Raw genomic sequence first — 26,380 nt, forward strand, 5'->3', positions numbered from 1 at the left:
TATGGAACCCTGACCTGTTCCCCGGGCGTGCTACCTTGTCCCGGACCTGCTGTTTTCGACTCTCTCTCTACCGCACCTGCTGTCTCTAACTCTGAATGATCGGCTATGAAAAGCCAACTGACATTTACTCCTGAGGTGCTGACCTGTTGCACCCTCTAAAACCACTGTGATTATTATTATTTGACCATGCTGGTCATTTATGAACATTTGAAAATCTTGGCCATTTGCTGTTATAATCTCCACCCGGCACAGCCAGAAGAGGACTGGCCACCCCTCAGAGCCTGGTTGTTCTCTATGTTTCTTCCTAGGTTCCTGCCTTTCTAGGGAGTTTTTCCTAGTCACCGTGCTTCTACATCTGCATTGCTTGCTCTTTGGGGTTTTAGACTGGGTTTCTTTATAGCACTTTGACATCAGCTGATGTAAAAAGGGCTTTATAAATACATTTGATTGATTGATTGATACATGTACTGAGGCACCTGTGATGCACTCATTTTATTCTGTTGCACCTGTGATGCACTGATTTCATTCTGATGCACCTGTGATGAATTGATTTCATTCTGATGCGCTGTGATGCACTGTTTTCACTGTGATGTGCCTGTGATGCACTGATTTCATTCTGATGCGCCCTCTCTTTGTGGCCTGAATAAATTAAACAAAGTAGAGTCACTACTCTTGTAACGAATCCTTTATTGCTCCTGTTTAACCTGTTGGGGATAGGGGGCAGTATTTGCACGGCTGGATAAAAAAAACGTACCCGATTTAATCTGGTTACTACTCCTGCCCAGAAGAATATGCATATAATTATTAGCTTTGGATAGAAAACACCCTAAAGTTTCTAAAACTGTTTGAATGGTGTCTGTGAGTATAACAGAACTCATATGGCAGGCAAAAACCTGAGAAGATTCCAAACAGGAAGTACCCTCTCTGACCATTCCTTGGGCTTCTTGGCTCTGTTTATTGAACATTTAGGATCTTTGCTGTAACTTGACACTTCCTACGGCTCCCATAGGCTCTCAGAACCCGGGAAAAAGCTGAATGATGTAATTCCAGCCGCTGGCTGAAAAACTTTAGCGCGTTTGGATGGTGGTCTGTCAGAGGGCCATCAGACTGAGGCTCGTGCATGAGGGGATCCCATGCTTTTACTTTCACTCTCTTTGTACTAAAAAAACGATTTCCAGGTCGGAATATTATCACTTTTTTACGAGAAAAATGGCATAAACATTTATTTTAAACAGCGGTTGACATGCTTCGAAGTACGGTAATGGAATATTTAGAATTTTTTTGTCACGAAATGCGTCGTGCTCGTCACCCTTATTTACCCTTCGGATAGTGTCTTGAACGCACGAACAAAACGCCGCTATTTGGATATAACAATGGATTATTTGGGACCAAACCAACATTTGTTATTGAAGTAGAAGTCCTGGGAGTGCATTCTGACGAAGAACAGCAAAGGTAATAACATTTTTCTTATAGTAAATCTGACTTTGGTGAGTGCTGAACTTGCTGGGTGTCTAAATAGCTAGCCCTGTGATGCCGGGCTATCTACTTAGAATATTGCAAAATGTGCTTTCACCGAAAAACTATTTTAAAATCGGACATAGCGAGTGCATATAGGAGTTCTGTATCTATAATTCTTAAAATAATTGTTATGTTTTTTGTGAACGTTTATCGTGAGTAATTTAATAAATTCACCGGAAGTGTTCGGTGGGAATGCTAGTCACATGCTAGTCACCTGCTAATGTAAAAAGCTGTTTTTTGATATAAATATGAACTTGATTGACCAGACATGCATGTATTGTATAACATAATGTCCTAAGATTGTCATCTGATGAAGATCATCAAAGGTTAGTGCTGCATTTAGCTGTGGTTTGGGTTTATGTGACATTATATGCTAGCTTGAAAAATGGGTGTCTGATTATTTATGGCTGGGTTCTCTGCTGACATAATCTAATGTTTTGCTTTCGTTGTAAAGCCTTTTTGAAATCGGACAGTGTGGTTAGATTAACGAGAGTCTTGTCTTTAAAATGGTGTAAAATAGTCATATGTTTCAGAAATTGAAGTAATAGCATTTCTAAGGTATTTGAATAACGCGCCACGGGATTCAACTGGCTGTTGAGTAGGTGGGACGCAAGCGTCCAACCTAGCCCAGAGAGGTTAACTCGCCTACAACTTGCAGGCTTGATTTATAAATGGGTGAGAACCAGACAAAACAATTGTTATTCCCTAGTGTGAATATTTTGCACTTCCTGGTGTCAATTCAGTTACCGGATGCATTCTATAGAGTTGATCCTCAACACTGAAAGGTGTTGCTTACTGAGGGTGTTGAAAAGACACTCCCATGGGTCATTTGAACAACAGCTGAAGTGTTATATTTTAACACGCCAAGTGTTTCAATGTGAACACTACCAAAAGTGTTAAATTAACACTGACGAGAGTGGACCCATATAAACACTGGACGAGTGTTAAAATTAACACGTCTGGTGTTAAATTAACACTTTCAAATTTGCTGTGTAGTTTGTAGATCAAACCGTTCGGACGCCACAGACATTTTTGTTAGAAGACGGATTTTCATGATGTCTCATGGTCTGACAAACACCGCACTAGCTCTGCCACCTTTTACTGCATATGCAGAAGTGCGACATGGGCGGATGTGTTTTTGAGACACATTCTAATGCATAACAATCTCTAGCTTAAACTGACAGATGCTGACGGGGATTTTGTTTTTGTTATGTAATTTATATAGATTGACTCTAGGGGGTTAACCTTTTTGGGATGGGGGCAGTATCCAGAAATTCAGATGAATATGTGCCCAAATTAAACTGCCTGCTTCTCGGGCCCAGAAGGTAGGATATGCATATTATTAGTAGATTTGGATAGAAAACACTCTGAAGTTTCTAAAACTGTTTGAATGATGTCTATGAGTATAACAGAACTCATATGGTAGGCAAAAACCCGAGAACAAATCCAACCAGGAAGTGACTTGTAGTTTTTCTATCTTATCCCTATTCAAACTACAGTGTCTGTGGGGTCATTTTGCACTTCCTAAGGCTTCCATTGGCTGTCAACAGCCTTTAGAAACTTGTTTCATCCTTCTACTGTTACTGGGCAGAGAATAGGAGCTCAGTCAATCAGCGGACTGCCTGGGACCAGTGAGTTTTTTACTGCGCGGGCACGCTGGCGCGTCGCTCCTTCTTTTTCCTCTGTAATGAATATTGTCCGGTTGGAATATAATCAAAGTTTTATGTTAAAAAGACCCTAAGGATTGATTGTAAACATCGTTTGACATGTTTCTACGAACGGTAATGAAACATTTAGACTTTTTGTCTCTGGTTTTACGCTCGTGCGTTATGCCTTTGGATAGTGATCTGAACGCGCGAACAAAAGGAGGTATTTGGACATAAATATGGAGTATTTCGAACAAAAAGACAATTTCTTGTGGAAGTGGGAGTCCTGGGAGTGCATTCTGACGAAGATCAGCAAAGGTAAGGGAAGATTTATAATAATAATTAGGAGTTTAGTTGACTCCAGAACTTGGCGGGTAACTGTATAGCTTGCTTTGATGGCTGAGCTCTGTACTCAGAATATTGAAAAATGTGCTTTCGCCGTAAAGCTATTTTAAAATCTGACACAGCGGTTGCATTAAGGAGAAGTGTATCTATAATTATTTCAATAACTGTTGTACATTTTTTCAACGTTTATGATGAGTATTTTTGTAAATTGAAGTGCTCATTCACAGGAAGTTTTGGTGAGAATACATTTTCTGAACATCACGTGCCAATGTAAAATGGGGTTTATGGATATAAACATGAACTTTATCGAACAAAACATACATGTATTGTGTAACATTGAGTCCTGGGAGTGTCATCTGATGAAGATCATCAAAGGTTAGTGATTCATTTTAGCTGTATTTCTGGTTTTTGTGACGCCTCTCCTTGCTTGGAAAATGGCTATGTGGTTTTTCATGTTTAGGCGCTGTCCTAGCATAATCTAATGTTATGCTTTCGCCATAAAGCCTTTTTGAAATCGGACACTGTGGTTGGATTAAGGAGCATCTTATCTTTAAAATGGTGTATAATACTTGTGTGTTTGAGAAATTAGAATTATGAGATTTATGTTGTTTTGAATTTGCCGCCCTGCTATTTCACTGGCTGTACCGCTAGCGTCCCACATGTCCCAGAGAGGTTTTAACAAAGGCCTCAGGACCATTTGAAGCAAAATAGCACCATAAAAATGCAAAGATCCACCACTATATTTTACAGTAGGTATGAGGTACAGTACTTTTCTGACAGAATGTATGCTTCTGTTTATAGATGCCAAACCCACCACAGGTGTACATGGCCAAAGCTCTATTTTCATGTCATTTGAACATGGCACAAAGTGCCAGTGCCGTTTATCAAACTCCAGGCGGTGCTATGGTCAGATGATACAGCTCTTTGGTCACGCACACCAGTAGTTCGTTTGGCGTCCAAAAACGGAAGCACATGCAGAAAAGTACAGTACCTCATACCTGTGTCAATGACGTGTCGTGTCCATTTTGGTGTCCGAAGCATATTTACAGTCTTATAAAATATACATTTTTATAAACACTACATTATAAAACTTAATGTTCACCTATTTATCTGCTTATAAGAGTATTCATTATGAATAATGGGAATTTAGGGAGCTAGAGATCTCAGAAGTACCAAAATGTAATTTGGAGTAACTGTCCACAACTAAAATCAATATACAAAAATGGTCCACCAATGTAAAAATCGAATAAACTCCTTTGACATAACTGTGAGGGTATCTGTATTGATAAATGAAAATAATGGTGAAGATCCTAAACTTTATTATATTTTTATGCTTGAAAGACTTTTGTCTCTACATTGGGATTTCATTTAATGTCATTCAGTATAACAGACATTCAGGAGCCATTTCAAACCATAATGCTTTGCAATAGTCACATGACAGAATACTGCATCAGAAGGAAGATTCAGAAGGACCCCACGCAGTGCAGAAAGATCAGTAAGTCTCTCCTAAAATGTTGATAATTTCACCTTTTCGGTCACTGGTGCACTATGATACAAAATCCTGTGTCATATGGTACAACGCTTAAAAAACATTTATAATGTTATTTTATTTTAAAATGGCATATTTGATGTGAAACATAACAATATAATGCAGTATATCAAGGTCATAGTTTTTTCATAGGTGACCGAGCTATTGCCTGTAGAATAAATTCAAAAGTTTTTTGACATACTGTATAACTGTTAAACCACAATGTAATGTGTTACTCTGCATGACACATATAGTTTTTGTGTTTTTAGGACTATTCTTAAGCTTTTAGGGAATGGAGTGTATATGTGTATGTTTTATTTATAACACATATACGTATTTATCAAATCAAATCAAATCAAATTTATTTATATAGCCCTTCGTACATCAGCTGAAATCTCAAAGTGCTGTACAGAAACCCAGCCTAAAACCCCAAACAGCAAGCAATGCATGTGAAAGAAGCACGGTGGCTGGGAAAAACTCCCTAGGAAAAACTCCTGAGAAAGGCCAAAAACCTAGGAAGAAACCTAGAGAGGAACCAGGCTATGAGGGGTGGCCAGTCCTCTTCTGGCTGTGCCGGGTGGATATTATAACAGAACATGGTCAAGATGTTAAAATGTTCGTAAATGACCAGCATGGTCAAATAATAATAATCATAGTAATTGTCGAGGGTGCAACAAGCACGTCCGGTGAACAGGTCTGGGTTCCGTAGCCGCAGGCAGAACAGTTGAAACTGGAGCAGCAGCATGGCCAGGTGGACTGGGGACAGCAAGGAGTCATCATGCCAGGTAGTCCTAGGGCTCAGGTCCTCCGAGAGAAAGAAAGAAAGAAAGAAAGAGAGAATTAGAGAGAGCATATTTACATTCACACAGGACACTGGATAAGACAAGAGAATACTCCAGATGTAACAGACTGACCCTAGCCCCCCGACACAAACTACTGCAGCATAAATACTGGAGGCTGAGACAGGAGGGATCAGAAGACACTGTGGCCCCATCCGATGATACCCCCGGACAGGGCCAAACAGGCAGGATATAACCCCACCCACTTTGCCAAAGCACAGCCCCCACACCACTAGAGGGATATCTACAACCACCAACTTACCGTCCGAAGACAAGGCCAAGTATAGCCCACAAAGATGTCCGCCACGGCACAACCCAAGGGGGGGGCGCCAACCCAGACCGGAAGACCACGTCAGTGGCTCAACCTACTCAAGTGACGCACCCCTCCCATGGACGGCACGGAAGAACACCAGTAAGTCAGTGACTCAGCCCCTGTAAAAGGGTTAGAGGCAGAGAATCCCAGTGGGAAGAGGGGAACCGACAAGGCAGAGACAGCAAGGGCGGTTCGTTGCTCCAGCCTTTCCGTTCACCTTCACACTCCTGGGCCAGACTATACTTAATCATAGGACCTACTGAAGAGATAAGTCTTCAGTAAAGACTTAAAGGTTGAGACTGAGTCTGCGTCTCTCACATGGGTAGGCAGACCATTCCATAAAAATGGAGCTCTATAGGAGAAAGCCCTACCTCCAGCCGTTTGCTTAGAAATTCTAGGGACAATTAGGAGGCCTGCGTCTTGTGACCGTAGCGTACGTGTAGGTATGTACGGCAGGACCAAATCGGAAAGATAGGTAGGAGCAAGCCCATGTAATGCTTTGTAGGTTAGCAGTAAAACCTTGAAATCAGCCCTTGCCTTAACAGGAAGCCAGTGTAGGGAAGCTAGCACTGGAGTAATATGATCAAATTTTTTGGTTCTAGTCAGGATTCTAGCAGCCGTATTTAGCACTAACTGAAGTTTGTTTAGTGCTTTATCCGGGTAGCCGGAAAGTAGAGCATTGCAGTAGTCGAGCCTAGAAGTAACAAAAGCATGGATTAATTTTTCTGCGTCATTTTTGGACAGAAAGTTTCTGATTTTTGCAATGTTACGTAGATGGAAAAAAGCTGTCCTTGAAGCAGTCTTGATATGTTCTTCAAAAGAGAGATCAGGGTCCAGAGTAACGCCGAGGTCCTTCACAGTTTTATTTGGGACGACTGTACAACCATCCAGATTAATTGTCAGATTCAACAGAAGATCTCTTTGTTTCTTGGGACCTAGGACAAGCATCTCTGTTTTGTCCGAGTTTAAAAGTAGAAAATTTGCAGCCATCCACTTCCTTATGTCTGAAACACAGGCTTCTAGCGAGGGCAATTTTGGGGCTTCACCATGTTTCATTGAAATGTACAGCTGTGTGTCGTCCGCATAGCAGTGAAATTTAACATTCTGTTTTCGAATGACATCCCCAAGAGGTAAAATATATAGTGAAAACAATAGTGGTCCTAGAACGGAACCTTGAGGAACACCGAAATGTACAATTGATTTGTCAGAGGACGAACCATTCACAGAGACAAACTGATATCTTTCCGACAGATAAGATCTAAACCAGGCCAGAACTTGTCCATGTAGACCAATTTGGGTTTCCAATCTCTCCAAAAGAATGTGGTGATCAATGGTATCAAAAGCGGCACTAAGATCTAGGAGCACGAGGACAGATGCAGAGCCTCGGTCTGACGTCATTAAAAGGTCATTTACCACCTTCACAAGTGCAGTCTCAGTGCTATGATGGGGTCTAAAACCAGACTGAAGCGTTTCGTATACATTGTTTGTCTTCAGGAAGGCAGTGAGTTGCTGCGCAACAACTTTTTCTAAAATTTTTGAGAGGAATGGAAGATTCGATATAGGCCGATAGTTTTTTATAATTTCTGGGTCAAGATTCGGCTTTTTCAAGAGAGGCTTTATTACTGCCACTTTTAGTGAGCTTGGTACACATCCGGTGGATAGAGAGCCGTTTATTATGTTCAACATAGGAGGGCCAAGCACAGGAAGCAGCTCTTTCAGTAGTTTAGTTGGAATAGGGTCCAGTATGCAGCTTGAGGGTTTGGAGGCCATGATTATTTTCATCATTGTGTCAAGAGATATAGTACTAAAACACTTTAGTATCTCCCTTGAGCCAAGGTCCTGGCAGAGTTGTGCAGACTCTGGACAATGAAGCCCTGGAGGAATACCCAGATTTAAAGATGAGTCCGTAATTTGCTTTCTAATGATCATGATCTTTTCCTCAAAAAAGTTCATAAATTTATTACTGCTGAAGTGAAAGCCATCCTCCATTTGCGAATGCTGCTTTTTAGTTAGCTTTGCGACAGTGTCAAAAAGAAATTTTGGATTGTTCTTATTTTCCTCAATTAAGTTGGAAAAATAGGATGATCGTGCAGCAGTGAGGGCTCTTCGATACTGCACGGTACTGTCTTTCCAAGCTAGTCGGAAGACTTCCAATTTAGTGTGGCGCCATTTCCGTTCCAATTTTCTGGAAGCTTGCTTCAGAGCTCGTGTATTTTCTGTATACCAGGGAGCTAGTTTCTTATGACAGATGTTTTTAATTTTTAGGGGTGCAACTGCATCTAGGGTATTGCGCAAGGTTGAATTGAGTTCCTCGGTTAGGTGGTTAACTGATTCTTGTCCTCTGACGTCCTTGGGTAGGCAGAGGGAGTCTGGAAGGGCATCAAGGAATCTTTGGGTTGTCTGAGAATTTATAGCACGACTTTTAATCTTCCTTGGTTGGGGTCTGAGCAGATTATTTGTTGCAATTGTAAACGCAATAAAATGGTGGTCCGATAATCCAGGATTATGAGGAAAAACATTAAGATCCACAACATTTATTCCATGGGACAAAACTAGGTCCAGAGTATGACTGTGGCAGTGAGTAGGTCCAGAGACATGTTGGACAAAACCCACTGAGTCGATGATGGCTCCGAAAGCCTTTTGGAGTGGGTCTGTGGACTTTTCCATGTGAATGTTAAAGTCACCAAAAATTAGAATATTATCTGCTATGACTACAAGATCCGATAGGAATTCAGGGAACTCAGTAAGGAACACTGCATATGGCCCAGGAGGCCTGTAAACAGTAGCTATAAAAAGTGATTGGGTAGGCTGCATAGATTTCATGACTAGAAGCTCAAAAGACGAAAACGTCATTGTTTTTTTTTTTTGTAAATTGAAATTTGCTATCGTAAATGTTAGCAACACCTCCGCCTTTGCCGGATGCACGGGGGGTTTGGTCACTAGTGTAACCAGGGGGTGAGGCCTCATTTAACACAGTAAATTCATCAGGCTTAAGCCATGTTTCAGTCAGGCCAATCACATCAAGATTATGATCAGTGATTAGTTCATTGACTATAACTGCCTTGGAAGTGAGGGATCTAACATTAAGTAACCCAATTTTGAGATGTGAAGTATCACAATCTCTTTCAATAATGGCAGGAATGGAGGAGGTCTTTATACTAGTAAGATTACTGAAGCGAACACCGCCATTTTTAATTTTGCCCAACCAAGATCGAGGCACAGACACGGTCTCAATGGGGAAAGCTGAGCTGACTACGCTAACTGTGCTAGTGGCAGACTCCACTAAGCTGGCAGGCTGGCTAACAGCCTGTTGCCTGGCCTGCACCCTATTTCATTGTGGAGCTAGAGGAGTTAGAGCCCTGTCTATGTTCGTAGATAAGATGAGAGCACCCCTCCAGCTAGGATGGAGTCCGTCACTCCTCAGCAGGCCAGGCTTGGTCCTGTTTGTGGGTGAGTCCCAGAAAGAGGGCCAATTATCTACAAATTCTATCTTTTGGGAGGGGCAGAAAACAGTTTTCATCCAGCGATTGAGTTGTGAGACTCTGCTGTAGAGCTCATCACTCCCCCTAACTGGGAGGGGGCCAGAGACAATTACTCGATGCCGACACATCTTTCTAGCTGATTTACACGCTGAAGCTATATTGCGCTTGGTGACCTCTGACTGTTTCATCCTAACATCGTTGGTGCCGACGTGGATAACAATATCTCTATACTCTCTACACTCGCCAGTTTTAGCTTTAGCCAGCACCGTCTTTAGATTAGCCTTAACGTCGGTAGCCCTGCCCCCTGGTAAACAGTGTATGATCGCTGGATGATTAGTTTTAAGTCTAATACTGCGGGTAATGGAGTCGCCAATGACTAGGGTTTTCAATTTGTCAGAGCTAATGGTGGGAGCCGTCGGCGTCTCAGACCCCACAACGGGAGGAGCAGAGACCAGAGAAGTCTCGGCCTCCGACTCCGACTCGCTTAACGGGGAGAACCGGTTGAAAGTTTCTGTCGGCTGAATAAGCGACACCGGTTGAGCATTCCTACAGCGTTTCCCTCCAGAAGCCATGAGAAAGATGTCCGGCTGCGGGGACCGTGCGAGGGGGTTTATACTAACGTTACTATCTGTACTTGCTGGTGGCACAGACGCTGTTTCATCCTTTCCTACACTGAAATGACCCTTGCCTAACGATTGCGTCTGAAGCTGGGCTTGCAGCACAGCTATCCTTGCCGTAAGGCGATCGTTCTCCTGTATATTATGAGTACAACGACTGCAATTAGAAGGCATCATGTTAATGTTACTTAGCTTCGGCTGTTTGAAGTCCTGACGAACCATGTCCAGATAAAACCTCCGGGGTAGGAGAGTTGAATGAAAAAAAAAGTTGAGTGAGGGAAAAAGTAAAAATATACGGTAATGAAGAAGTAAAAACCGTCAGGTAGCAAAGTAAAAACGGCAACAAAAACGCACAACAGCGTAAACAAGTCTGCAAGTTGTGACCGGAAACAGGAAACACAAATCCTGGAACCACATATACCTTATATGTGTTAAGGTATATTTTGTCTTTATTACATTGTGAAAGACAAAAGACAAAAGTGTAAACGGTCATTATTATCAGTTTTTTGTGAAGTGACCTATTCAAGTAATAAGCACTTAATTATTATCATGATGCTTTAGTAATGCTTTATCAGTACAGTTTTGACAGTTTTGATGTTGAGGTAATATCTGTCGATATAGATGCCTCTGTCCAACAAATAGAGGGCTGAACGGTTCAGGGCCCGGAAGAACTCAGATCCTCTAGTTAGGGAAGAGTGGCTTCTGAGCAGGAAAGCAAGGTATTATTATAGTGGTCATGCAGTGACAAGTGCATTTCAGTAACCAGCAAACCTGAATTAAGACTAAATGAAGTTAAATTAGGTTCACACTCATTTGCAGTAGGCTAGATTTTGGGGGTTAATCAATACAATGTATGAGTGTCAGACTAAGCTGTGGGCGATTACTCAAAGGTTGTTTACAATAGCATTTAGGAAATATTCATGTAATGGAAGTAATTTTGACGATAGCTTACATTATATCTCTGTAATTATATTTGTCTCGTGTTTAGCTACTGTAGATGTAAGGAGGATGGGCACATAGACCATTGTCACGGCCGTTGTAGTGAGTAGACCAAAATGCAGCAGGTACGTGAATGCTCATATTTACTTTATTTAGAACACTACACAAAACAAGAAAACGAAAAAAACTAACGACAGCTAAACAGTTCTGCAGGCTAACCATAGCGGTGCAAAAACAACTTCCCACAAAAGACAGGTGGAAAAAGGGCTACCTAAGTATGGCTCCCAATCAGCAACAACGTTGTACAGCTGTTCCTGATTGAGAGCCATACCAGGCCAACACAAAGAAATACACAACATAGAAAAAACATAGAAATACAAAACATAGAACAATACCCGAAAACCTCGACAATACAAAACAAACACACCCCTGCCACGCCCTGACAAAACTACAATAACAAATAACCCCATATACTGGTCAGGACGTGACAACCATCGCCCAGTTAGGGAGATGACGACCTCTGCAGCTGAAAAGAGAAGGGATAAAAGAGGAGACGGAGGGAAAAATGTAGGCAGATTTTCAATCCAAGTTCATTACATTTTTCTGACAATGTTATTCAATTAAAATATTATACTTTTCAAAGATTCAAAATTAACTGAGCTTGACTTCATGTCATATATGAATTAGAGTTCTGATAGAATTCCTTTTCCATATGCTTGTTCTCCATTTACCTTACAAAAAAAGCTGATTTAAAACTGATTGCCAGTGCGTCTCATTTTACATTTAGTATGTAAGTACATCTTTGTTGCTGAGACAGTCTTTTAGGATATTCCAATGTGGAATCTCACAGTATGTCATTCGGTATAATGATGCCACAGTCAGACGGTGTAACACAGGTTTTTCACGTCATATTACATCATTCAAGCTGAGTTTACAATAACAATATCTACCCCTTCACAAAAATTCATTTTTTGCTATTTTCCAGCTTTTTCAATTTTGAACGTGAAATTTTGGGTGCTAAAATCAACAAATGAGCTCATATTAGTAGGAAAATCCAAATATATTATATTAATTATGATGCAATTTTGATTTTCAAAACAGTACATGTTTGTTGAGATCAAACTATTAAAATCTATAAACAGCTTAATACTCATACTGGTAAATAATAAAATAATTCTAAAATCCATTATCGTTACACTGAATGACATTATTCATTAGAGAAATAATATGATTCAAAATGAAAATGAATGGATTTCATTTTCGGTGACTAAACTCTAATGAAGGTAGAAATAACTAATTAGCATTTCTAACTCATTTTTTTTCTTCCCATTTTTAAATCCTTATTCATCATTGACCCACCTACGGTAAAATATGGTGGTAGATCTTGAATGTTGCAGGGTTATTTTGCTTCCACTGGTCCTGGGGCCCTTGTTAAAGGTCAATGGCATCATTAACTTTACCAAGTACCTGTAAGGACAGACGCTGGGAGACGAGAAGCAAGTACAGGGAGTGAACATTTAATAAATAACCAACAAGAAACAAACAAAGACAGCGTCTGGATTGGGGAAAACATAATGACAATAATGCTGACACGGGGATCAAACCGAGGAACAGACAGATATCGGAAGGGCAATCAACAAAGTAATGGAGTCCAGGTGAGTCCAAAGATGTGCTGGTGCGTGTAACGATTGTGACAGGTGTGCGTAATGATGGGAAGCCTGGCGCCCTCGAGCGCCAGAGAAGGGGAGCGGGAGCAGGCATGACAGTACCAGGTCATTTTAGAGAAAAACCTGGTTGCATCTGCCAGGAGGCTGACACTTAGCCACAAATGGATCTTCCAGCAAGACAATAACCCCAAAGCACAAATCAAAATCCACAACAACAAAAAAAATTGACCACAAAATAAACATTTTGCAATGGCCATCTCAGTCTCCGGACTTGAACACCATTGAAAACCTGTGGTTTAAATTGAAAGGGGCAGTCAATAAAAGCAGACAAAGGATATCAAGAATCTGGAATGATTCTGTATGGAGGAATGGTCTAAGATCCATCCCAATGTGTTCTCCAATCTCATAAAACATTTTAGGAAAAGGCTGTGTTATCCTCACAAGGGGAGGGTGCTGGAGTACTGACCCCTATCTTTTTGAGATTTTCTTTATTACCTGTTCAACTAAATATTTTTCTATGAACAACTGTATTAGTATAAAATAAAGTCATTTCCCCAATTTTTGGAGCATACAATATAGCTCAGCATTTGTATTATTTAGTTATACAAATATTTTCTGCTCATCTTTAGCAAGGGTGCCAATAATTTGGGACCTGACTGTTCATGTCCCTCAAAACAAATAACTTCAACCAAGCAGACAGAATTGTACCATCATTGCTTTAACAAGAACCCCAATGCTGGACCACTTGAAAGAAGTGTCTTCTTTCTCTTTGAAGTCCATGTGTGAAAACGTAAGGGTTCATGTTATAAAAATGGGCAGATGCACTGTTCAATGACTCTCCCCTCCTCTTGAATGATAGGGCAAAATTGTGATTTCCGCCTAAATAGACATACCCAATTGTAATTATTTTTCATGAGGTGACCATAAACATTAACTGGTTATGTTGCATCAATTTAAAAAGGTCCAGAACTTACCTTTCTGGTAAAAACAGTTATAAATTGCTGAGGTGTACTCACTTTTGAGGACACAAGCTCAAGAACATAGTAGAAATATTATGAAAATATGAAAATCATATGATTTTTTTCCTATTCAACACATTGGGGCAATAGAGCTTGCAATGACTGAAATGCTTTCTTAATATACACTGCTCAAAAAAAATAAAGGGAAAACTAAAATAACACATCCTAGATCTGAATGAATGAAATAATCTTATTAAATACTTTTTTCTTTACATAGTTGAATGTGCTGACAACAAAATCACACAAAAATAATCAATGGAAATCCAATTTATCAACCCATGGAGGTCTGGATTTGGAGTCACACTCAATATTAAAGTGGAAAACCACACTACAGGCTGATCCAACTTTGATGTAATATCCTTAAAACAAGTCAAAATGAGGCTCAGTAGTGTGTGTAACCTCCACGTGCCTGTATGACCTCCCTACAACGCCTGGGCATTCTCCTGATGAGGGGGCTGATGGTCTCCTGAGGGATCTCCTCCCAGACCTGGACTAAAGCATCCGCCCACTCCTGGACAGTCTGTGGTGCAACGTGGCGTTGGTGGATGGAGCGAGACATGATGTCCCAGATGTGCTCAATTGGATTCAGGTCTGGGGAACGAGCGGGCCAGTCCATAGCATCAATGCCTTCCTCTTGCAGGAACTGCTGACACACTCCAGCCACATGAGGTCTAGCATTGTCTTGCATTAGGAGGAACCCAGGGCCAACCGCACCAGCATATGGTCTCACAAGGGGTCTGAGGATCTCATCTCGGTACCTAATGGCAGTCAGGCTACCTCTGGCGAGCACATGGAGGGCTGTGCGGCCCCCCAAAGAAATGCCACCCCACACCATGACTGACCCACTGCCAAACCGGTCATGCTGGAGGATGTTGCAGGCAGCAGAACATTCTCCACGGCGTCTCCAGACTCTGTCACGTCTGTCACATGTGCTCAGTGTGAACCTGCTTTCATCTGTGAAGAGCACAGGGCGCCAGTGGCGAATTTGCCAATCTTGGTGTTTTCTGGCAAATGCCAAACGTCCTGCATGGTGTTGGGCTGTAAGCAAAACCCCCACCTGTGGACGTCGGGCCCTCATACCACCCTCATGGAGTCTGTTTCTGACCATTTGAGCAGACACATGCACATTTGTGGCCTGCTGGAGGTCATTTTGCAGGGCTCTGGCAGTGCTCCTCCTGCTCCTCCTTGCACAAAGGCGGAGGTAGCAGTCCTGCTGCTGGTTTGTTGCCCTCCTATGGCCTCCTCCACGTCTCCTGATGTACTGGCCAGTCTCCTGGTAGCGCCTCCATGCTCTGGACACTACGCTGACAGACACAGCAAACCTTCTTGCCACAGCTCGCATTGATGTGCCATCCTGGATGAGCTGCACTACCTGAGCCACTTGTGTGGGTTGTAGACTCCGTCTCATGCTACCACTGGAGAGAAAGCACCGCCAGCATTCAAAAGTGACTAAAACATCAGCCAGGAAGCATAGGAACTGAGAAGTGGTCTGTGGTCCCCACCTGCAGAACCACTCCTTTATTGGGGGTGTCTTGCTAATTGCCTATAATTTCCACCTGTTGTCTATTCCATTTGCACAACAGCATGTGAAATGTATTGTCAATCAGTGTTGCTTCCTAAGTGGACAGTTTGATTTCACAGAAGTGTGATTGACTTGGAGTTACATTGTGTTGTTTAAGTGTTCCCTTTATTTTTTTCAGCAGTGTAGTAACAATTAAATTATAACCGAGTTAATACAACATTTTACCTTTCTTATAACGGTAAAATATGATCATACTTAGTGACCGTGCAATATTGGCACCATTTCATATAACTTACGACGTCAATGACACCATTCAAATATGTGCAGACTCGTTAAAACTTCAGCTTTAAGCACACATAGATTTTGTCCGTCTGTGACCAAGAGAAAGTGGTCTTGTTTCAATTCTATGAAATTATTTAGTATTTCTTTCTCATGTTGAAAGCTCTAAATCTGGCTGAGAATATCACATCGAGATGAAACCACAACTGTTGATTGGCTCAACTGTAGCCTTTCATATGCCGTCTCCCAGGCTGGGTTCAGTCGCTCAGAGGAAGAGCAAATAGATTCTTTGACTGGATAGGCCAGAAAATGTGACACATCACTCCCTATGCAGATGTTGGGTCTGAAACCTGACACTTCAAGTCAGCTCCGCTGAGAGAGTGGTAGTGGAGAGCAGACAGATGGGGCTTTCTGGCACTATAAGGAACGGGACCCTTTGACGTTCACATAACTCTTTATACAGCAAAATGTCAGTCGGAACCGGTCCAGAACCGCTCAAAGTCCCATTTAGGCTCAAACTTTTAAAGTCTGGAGAATAACAAAAGCCCTGTTCTGCTGGGCAGTAGCGGGAAAGAGAAACCAGGGGGGGTGGCAATCTATTCCCTATTGACGCACACACATGCACACACAAGGCTGCGTGAAGGGGATGCACGCACAAACACATCCACAGGGATGCATGGGGAGGCTTGAGAAACATCAACCATATTAGTCCATAACAGCCTCAGGTGTCCTGAATGAAATTCAATGGCAGACGGTTATGCTTCACACTCTGAGCTTCCCTATGCACACACAGGCTCTTTCACACTAACAGGCCTGTCAGGATGCCTTTTATCCTGTAAACAACTTACTCTGTATCTCTACCTATCCATCTCTCTCTAGCTCTTCTATATGTTCTCTCACTCTTTATTTCTCTCCATTTCTCTCTACCTGTATTCCCCTCTCTCTCTATCTACCTCTTTCTGGATTAAGATAAAATCTAGGAGATTCAGAACTGAGATAAAGTAGGATATAGGACTGAGATATATAGTGGTTGCACACAGTACAGCTACTGTATGTCGCTAAGCTGTGAGAGGGAACAACGCCCTTTACGTGGGTGTGTGCGGCATTCACACTGCTATCTCACCATCTACACCTCTCCCTTCCCTTTCCCCCTTTCTAGCTATACGAGTGTGAACAACCTCTTCTTATAATACAAATACCATGAAAACATCACATCTAAGAAGACACACTCCTATGGGATGTTTTCCTCTGATATCCATTTTAGTTGTGAAATACAATAACACTCACTATATGATGCTCCCTAGACATTCATTGTGTTAAGCGTGATGTTTCCAGATGCATTTGACAAGGTGAAAGAAAATGATAATTCTTACTTCACGTCACAACATTCCACAAGGGGTATGAATCTGCAGTTGTGAAAATGTTGATAGGCCATTCCTAGAATGTGTCAAATAGGCTAGCTGTTGTGGGGATATGCCCCAAATGTACCAGAAACATTCATACTGTATGCAATGATCATCACAGCCGACACATCCTTTCAACTCATTACATTATCCGAGCTGCAGACATGAGTAAGATTGCAAAATTCAGGGAACTTTCAATACATTTCCTGGTTTTCCAGAAATCCTGGTTGGGGGATTTCGGATTTCCTGCTTATTCCCACCTGATTCCGGGAAACTTCCAAAAGGGATTTGTGGATAACCAGGGAATTTATTGAAAGTTTCTAGAATTTTGCAACCCTATTGTAGGCATGAGTCACCATTCCCACTTCATTTTAGAAAATATATCTACACACATACTGATGTTGAATCATTTTCCAGTTGATTTGATTGACAAGGCAGTAGGTAGAGTCTGGGTTTTTTCTCACTCTACCTCTTCCTGTGAATGTGTAATTCCATATACTTATAAACGTGTGTTACAGCAGCAGCTCAGAGCCATGTGACATGTTGGAGATTGGAATTGAAGGTGGTTGAATGAGCCCATTTTGGACAGCAGCTCTTAAAAACGTTTCCCCATGCGCTGTGATCCTGAGGGGTTAGGACACTGACGGCTGACTGAGAAACAGACAATACACTGCATCAGAATAGGGAGCTAATTACAGCTCTGGTCTAGGCCGTCAGGGCTCCATGTTATTACCTGTCAAATACTATATCTCTGGCATTTCCTCTTTACCCGAGTAACACCGATGCATTGATAGCAAGCAGACTGCCTAGCAAGGGCTCCAATGTGGTCATAATAAGTAATAAAGCATTATCCCTGTTCTGATCACACACACCCCTGAAGTCTTGCCCTGCCTATTCTCATTAACTTTCCCCCCTAGGCCAGTTATCCCTCTTGGATTCCTTTACGGGATCCTGACTTCATCCAGAGTGCTGAAAGTCAAAAGTCCTGTCCAAATAACACTGAATAGAAATTAATTTAAATATATTAAGCAAAGGCATGGAAAGGGAAGGCTAGGTGACCTTCACACAGCCAAGCAGACACAAGGGGATTATTCCAGATGACTTCCCTCTCATGTGTATGTGTCTGTGTGCATGTGTGTGCGTGTGTGTGTGTGTTCCTGTTTTTGCGGTCAGAACAGTCTACCTGGCTCTGTGAAGCACTGGCCCCATTGAAGCTAATTACAGGTGAACTGGAAGCACAGCACAAGGTCCTGGACTGGGAGGAAGACAAGAGGAGGCAACAAAGCAAAGCTGAACAGAGTCTGCTATGCTTCGCTTACCAGAACAATCTCTACTGAATGACTGAAACTATGTGAGACAAATACGAAACACACAGACCTTGAGTTCATCAGAAAACCCAAAAAAACTACAATAACTATAACGCTCAATGATTACTGTTGTATCATACCCTTACAACAACTGCAAAAAAAAACATGAAAAAAAAATTATTAAAAGAAAACGTGAAAAACACATGGTGTTCGGACACGTGTGAACTCACCTGCAAAAAAATCTTGTGAAAATTGTCACACAAAAAAATCGAATTCCCCGAAATGAACATGAAATATTCACGAGTCAGACGTGGTTTTCGGACACGTTTGACGTTTCACATGAATTTTCACATGTGAACAAATCACGTGAAAAATGTAAAGTGGGAAAAACAGACACTTGAGTCAGATGTGGTTTTAAACAACTTTCACATGTACTGTATATTTTGCACATGACCCAGACACTTGGTTTCCCAACATATCAAGTGATCTTTAAAATTGTACATGTGTGCTTTTGTTACTGGTGGGATTAGAACCCAGGTCTCACTCAGGAAAAAACAATGTTTTGACCATTCAACCAAGAGGGCCAACACTCATTTTGTGTATCTGTAATATTTAATGTGTCGGAATTCAAATGTCACGATAACCCCGTTTATATCTGCTGGGAAACATGAGTATGGGCCCTCCACCATTAGCCCAATGGTTTAAGGAACTGTTACATTCTCTTAGTAATGTCAGTTAAGTAATATCAATAAAAATATGTCTTCCACAAAGTCAAACCCTAATAAAAAAAATGCATCATTAAGAATTTAAATCTCAATTATGGTATCTCATTAGATCATTTAAGTTGCTATTACATTAATTGTTAAAGCTATTAACTTCTTCAGCCTACCATCCCGTTAGCGGGATCATTTTCCAGCGAAAACTCCTAGCGACATTAGCATAACGAAATTCAATATTTTTTTTTTTCAAATATAGGGCTGTCTCATATCGTTTTATAGATACACCTCTCTTGAATCGACCCTCGTTGTCCGATTTCAAAAAGGTTTTACAGGAAAAGCACAATATTAGATTATGTTAGAGGAGTACATTGTAAAAGTCGCATCATATGAATTTTCCGAGCAAGCACACCCATCACATATAACCAAAAAACAGCTAAATGCAGCACTAACCTTTTACAAACTTCATCAGATGACACACCTAGGACATCATGTTACACACAGCATGCAATCTTTTGTTCAATAAAGGTCATATTTCTATATAAAAACAGCATTTTACATCGGCACCTGAGGTTGACTAACTATTTTCCCATATAATGCGTCCCGGGAAACAGTGCTACAATTTTATAAATTACTATTCGAAAACGATTTTTTTAATATATATTGTCAATCTAAGATTTATAGATGAATATCTCTTGAAAACACCTGTCAAAACAGATTTTAAATTAACTTTACAGGGTAATCACACTTTGAGATCAAATGGGATGCGATACCCAGAAATTGAGCTCGAAAACCTAGCTCGGCGCCATCTTTGAACATTTGAGCAAGTAACATCTGATATTGTATAATATCGCCAATAATCCCTCACCTTTAGTTGTCTTCATCAGAAAACACTTCCCGATGTCCCAGGTCCATGACAAATGTATTTTCGGTCGAAAAAGTCCATGCTTTATGTTCCATTAGCTTCCTGTCGTTAGCGCGTCCTAAGGCTGTAATCAAATGTTGTTCCGTGCGCGGCACCTGTCTAACGCAAAATGACTGTTTACGGTTAGTTAGGTTCGTTCAAACATGTCAAACGTTGTATAAAATAATCGTCAGGGCCTGTTTCAACAAGAGAGCCAATCAGATTCGAGTGGGACGATGTCATTGTGTTTCAAAAGGCTTCCAAAGGTGGGGGCAGACACGGCCGCCGACGTCACAATGCTCATGGCCCTACTACTCTGACCAATTGCCACATCGTCTCTTTCACTGAGTTTCTACCGCAGAACCCTCAAAACACTTTGTAAAGACTGGGGACATCTAGTGGAAGCACTGGAAAGTGCTCAATTTTCATTTTTTTACGTTGTGATTTATAGGTAAGGCTGTGAAGTCGAGTCCACAATTCAGATTTCCACTTCCTGGTTCAATCGGTCTCGGGGTTTTGACTGCCATACGAGTTCTGTTATACTCACAGACACCATTCAAACAGTTTTAGAAAATTTAGGGTGTTTTCTATCCATATAAAATAAGTATATGCATGTCTTAGCTTCTGACTTTGATTAGTAGGCCGTTGAAAATGGGAACGATTTTTTTCCAAAATGCGCTGTGGCGCCCCCTATCCTAGGGTAAATCCAACATTAAACTATTCATGTTTTTTTTTACCCACTTCATAATGTAATAATAAACACACCATTATGTTATGTGTTCAGTATATTTATTACATTATTGGCAGATATTGCATTATCAGTTGCTACATGACATTAAAAAAAGGGCCACAGCCACATCCGTTAACTTAACCCTGACCTTAATCTCAATGAGACTAAGACCCAAACCACATCCCCTTGTGATTGGCTCTTTGGTCCATTAGTTCCTTTGCAAGGATCTATTTTTATAGGGACGCTAAATTCAATTTGCTGTTGATTTTTGCAATGCTAACGTAACGGATACCACTATATTTTCGGACGTTTCTTTTTGCTCTATAGCCTAGTTATAAGAGGCTAGAGAAGAACAGTATCAGACAGTAAGACAAACAGATTATCTGTTGTTCAGATGATCTAGCTAACCTATCTCTCTTCATGTAAAACCCTGGTGCCTCGAGTCTCAGCCTGACCTCACACAATTCGTACTCCCTGCTAAACTAGGCCTGCTTTCCACTGCCCCCCCCCCTCTCCTTGCTCACACTGAATCCCCTCTACTAGAGTACAGTCACCTCTTTCACCGGTGACTCTTATCTATCCCTCGCTCCCTATCTCCTTCTTCCTCAACTCTCCTCCCTCCCTTGCTTCACTTCCCTCCCTCTCTCTAGTTCTCCTCACTCAAACTCAGCCTGTTAGTTAGTAAGTGTGTGTGTGTGTGTGTGTGTGTGTGTGTGTGTGTGTGTGTGTGTAATGTATGCTGACTAAACATTTTGTGTGTTTTTGGGCTTGAGTGGCACTTTAAGCCTGTAGGGCATGAGTTTTCAAAGACCACCCATAAGTACCACGACACTTTTGCTTTACGGTAAATATACTCTGGGCTATGACATTATACACACCTAATCACACAGAACCAGGTCCCTGTGCTTTACCTAATCCAACCAGAATGCCTAAAACTACAGAACAATACAACAACAAACATCCTCATCCAATTATGCAAAAGTTGCAAAAGTTGGCCTGAAAAACACAACTGACTCTGTGCCCAACTGAGGGGAAGGCGACCTCAAATATTTACCATGTGAACCCTGGACAAGCAGTTTTACGATAGTGAGAGACTTTCACATGACAGAGAGCCTCTGTAAATGTCAGGGTGAATCATCTGAGGGGCATAAATAAAACACAGTAAAGCAATACAAGGTCTGACATTAAAAACCCCACCAGACCTTAATGTTTAATGAAGTTGGCACTGTGACTGTTTTACTGTATAGTCATGTCAATCAATCTGAACACGTATCACATTTGGATTTTGACACTTAAGGACAGAAGTTGCATGTAAATACTTGCTATACTTGTTAAAATACTTGCAATGCTCATTTGCTGTGGGTTTGAGAAAGCTTACCTGACTTGTGTTTCTGTGGTCACACTGCATATCTCTTACTCCAGTTAAACAGTCCACACCTAAACAAAATGAGAATAATTATCAGCAAAATAGTAGGCCTACAACATGACATGGGCTACTGTAAAGTTATATGGAATATTGACATTCAACAAAACACATAAAGTGTACATCCATATTGCACTATAAACATGATATTGCTGTGACGAAGCAGACTCAGCCACTCTCGTCAGTTAATGTCAGTGGAGGCTGCTCAGGACAGGAGGACTCATAATCATGTCCAGAATGGAGTGAATGGAATGGTTCCATTCCAGCCATTATTATGAGATGTCCTCCCCTCAGCAGCCTACACTGGTTAACGTGCATTATTTATTTTAGGCCATGGCAGGTTCCGGGAACCTGGACCTTGTGTGTTGGGTTGACAGTCGCTGGACCTGGATTCGAGTCCCGGTCGGCCTCAACGGATTTGGCAGTGTAGCAACCTAAACCCAACACCTAGTGACCTCGTCAAGCGTTTAAAATAATTAAAAATACTTCACCAGAGAGCATGACTAAGCCACCGAGGATCATCGGCTTCTTAAAGAAATTGCTGTGCGTAGGCCTATTTTGTGAAGCCTGCAATTTGGGCAGCATGAGTGGCAATAGGCTAGCTGATTATTGAGTTGCGGTTGCCAGTGAAAATCATCTGAAATGTGTGAAGATCATTTGTCTTGAGTATAATTTAAAATGTTGAAACAAGAAGAAGGGGAGGGGTGTGTGTCGAAGATATGGTGCGTCTCTAACCAGAATGTATGCACTCAGCACTCCAGAATGCGCTCAGCTCTCTCCCCCAATTCTTGCACATGAATTGTTTCATCGTGTGAATTGTTCGCACTTTGATTGTTTATTTTTATCAATTCCCCATGTCACCAGTAGGCCTAGTAAATGTACCGTTAATCCCTGTCATTTGGTTACAATCATTTATTTTAATGCATTGATTAATTACTGTAATTTACCGTTCTCATTCTCGGAGTGTAGCAGGTTGTATACAGCTTCGCCAAACTTGAAACTCATGAGCTGCCTATGGTCTTTACTATAATACCCATTAAAAAAAGGGAGGTCCCGTGAAAAAAACATGACCGCCGATGGAAATCAAATGCCGGTCCAAATGATTCGTTCTGGCACCGGCCCTGACTGTACCTATACACTAATGTATTCCTTACAGTGAGTACAGTATATTAATAGAAACAGGGTAGGTTATAAATTATACAGTTTAAATAGAAACAGGAAATATAAACTTCCTTCCAAATGACCCTACTGTATTGGCAGGAAATGTAGCCTTTTTGTCCAGCTTATATTAGTCAAGGGAGCACTTCTACACCTCGATGGATTGTAAAATGTATGTTTTTGTAAATATTTTTTTAAAGATCTACCAAAACAGCAAGAAGTTACATACAATACTTACTATTGACCTCAGTCCCAATAGGTAGGTTTCCTTCAATTTGCCAAAACATTAAAGCAAATATTGTAATATAGTCATCCCATTCAAGACCCAAAGTACCTTCTGTGTAGAGGTGGCTCTCAAGAAAGGAAACATTTGCATGAAATAACTACAAACAGAATGCTTGTGTGTGTGAGAGAACAAGAGTGAAAGAGAGAGTGAGATGGAAAGAGAAGGGTGTGCAAATGAAGAGAGAGAGAGAGTGAGAGAAATAGAAAGAGAGATCCATTTCAGTGTCCTTGTGTGTGATTTCACCAACTTATGATGGCACATTTTATCTGACAAATCATTGCAATAAAGTGTTAGTTAATGTAATTCACAGGATAGAAGTTAATCAAACAGACATGTCGGTGCGCAAAATGATATCACAGCCACAAACATGAACTCCATATGGCACCGTTTGTGAGCAATGAATAAGGTATGGGTGTATGGTTAGACCTACAGTACCAGTCAAAAGTTTAGACACACCTACTCATTTTACTATTTTCTAAAATGTAGAATAATAGTGAAGATATCAAAACTATGAAATAACACATATGGAATCATGTAGTAACCAAAAAATGTTTTATATTTGAGATTCTTCAAAGTAGCCACCCTTTGCCTTGATGACAGCTTTGCACACTCTTGGCATTCTCTCAACCAGCTTCATGAGGTAGTCACCTGTAATGTATTTCAATTAACACGTGTGTTTTATTAAAAGTTAATTTGTTTCCATCTTAATGCGTTTGAGCCAATCAGTTGTGTTGTGACAAGGTAGGGGTGGTATACAGAAGATAGCCCTATTTGGTAAAATACCAAGTTCATATCATTACTTTAAGACATGAAGATCAGGCAATATGGAAAACGTCTAAAACTTTGAAAGTTTCTTCAAGTGCAGTCGCAAGAACGATCAGGTGCTATGATGAAACTGGCTCTCATGAGGACCGCCAGAGGGAAGGAAGACCCAAAGTTACCTCTGCTGCAGAGAATACGTTCATGAGAGCTACCAGCCTCCGAAATTGCAGCACAAATAAATGTTTCATGGAGTTCAAGTAACAGACACATCTCAACATCAACTGTTCAGAGGAGACAGCGTGAATCAGGCCTTCGTGGTTAAATTGCTGCAAAGAAACCACTACTAAAGGAAATCAATAATAAGAAGAGACTTGCTTGGACCAAGAAACACGTGCAATGGGCATTAGACCGGTGGAAATCTGTCCTTTGGTCTGATGAGTCCAAATTTGAGTTTTTTGGTTCCAACCGCCGTGTCGTTGTGAGACACAGAGTAGGTGATTGGATGATCTCAGCATGTGTGGTTCCCACCATGAAGGATGAAGGAGGAGGTGTGATGGTGTGTGTGGGTGTGCTTTGCTGGTGACACTGTCTGTGATTTATTTAGAATTCAAGGCACACTTAAACAGCATGGCTACCACAGCATTCTGAAGTGATACGCCATCCCATCTGGTTTCGCGTAGTGGGACTATCATTTGTTTTTCAACAGGACAATGACCCAACACATCTCCAGGCTGTGTAAGGGATATTTGACCAATGAGGAGCGTGATGGAGTGCTGCATCAGATGACCTGGCCTCCACAATCACCCGACCTCAACCCAATTGAGATGGTTTGGGATGAGTTGGACCACAGAGTGAACGAAAAGCAGCCAACAAGTCCTCAGCATATATGGGAGCTCCTTCAAGACTGCTGTGAAAGCATTCCAGGTAAAGCTGGTTGAGAGAATGCCAAGAGTTTGCAAAGTTGTCATCATGGCAAAGGGTGGCTACTTTGAAGAATCTAAAATATAAAACATATTTTGATTTGTTTAACACATTTTTGGTTACTACATGATTCCATATGTGTTATTTCATAGATTTGATGTCTTCACTATTATTCTACAATGTAGAAAATAGTAAAAATAAAGAAAAACCTTTGCATGAGTAGGTGTGTCCAAACTTTTGACTGGTACTGTACGCGGATGTGGATAAACACCGATATCAGAAACTCCAGCAGAGTATGCCCCAGTAACGCCTCACATCCGAGAGCACTAATTTACCTATAGATCACCTTCCATCCCCCATAATGAAGCGCATTTATCGTGCGTGTATGTGTGTGTGCGCGTCTAAGCAAGAAAGATGGGGAACGAGAGAGAGAGAGAGCATATGCAGGTCTTTCTTTTTCTTCCTGGTATCACACAGTAGTCTATTGTAAAGCTTGAATGCAGCAGACGCCTATCCTTATATCAATTACATCTATAAGCTACATGCGCATTACATGGATTCTATAAATAGTCCCTAATCATAAAGTGGTGACTCAAACAATGGAACGCCTCAATAGCTTATCAAACAATAAAGACAAGGTAATTTTCTGTGGGTGGGATTCACGATATGCATTGACCCTAGCCAATGTTGTGTTTGTACTTCCTGATAAACTGTTTTGATGGAGCCCTGACCCATGTCTCCACAAGAAGTCTCTGTAACATCTTCACCATTCCCTGGAGGTCCCGGGGACATGCTTGTGGTGTGGTGTGAAGTTTCAGCTTGGATTCCTCAGAATTCAACAGGGAATGTATCCCTCTTATTGTTTAGCACATCAAAGGAACATGAGCAAACACACAAGAGAACTCGGAGAGAGGGAGAGAAGGAAGGGTCGAGAGAGAAAGAATGGAAGAGAGAGGGGGAGGGATAGAGATAGACAGTCAGAGAGAAAGGTATAGAGAGTGAGCTGAGGGAGAAAAAAATAGAAGGGTAGAGAAAAAGAGAGGCATGGGGAGGGAC

The 26,380-nt window shown here is 41.3% G+C and overlaps 1 protein-coding gene across 1 annotated transcript in view; it reads right to left on the reverse strand.

Moving 5' to 3' along the window:
* The window catches only part of LOC115193762 (protocadherin-15-like), a 286,361-nt gene extending 264,148 nt beyond the window's left edge, over positions 1-22,213 (reverse strand). Inside the window, exon 1 of the mRNA XM_029752726.1 lies at positions 22,153-22,213. The gene's annotated coding sequence lies outside the window, so the exon portion shown is untranslated. The remainder of the gene's footprint in view (positions 1-22,152) is intronic.
* Positions 22,214-26,380: the final 4,167 nt, after the last annotated feature.

Source organism: Salmo trutta, chromosome 5, assembly GCF_901001165.1.
Source record: "Salmo trutta chromosome 5, fSalTru1.1, whole genome shotgun sequence".
In the NCBI taxonomy this organism is placed as follows: Eukaryota; Metazoa; Chordata; class Actinopteri; order Salmoniformes; family Salmonidae; genus Salmo; species Salmo trutta.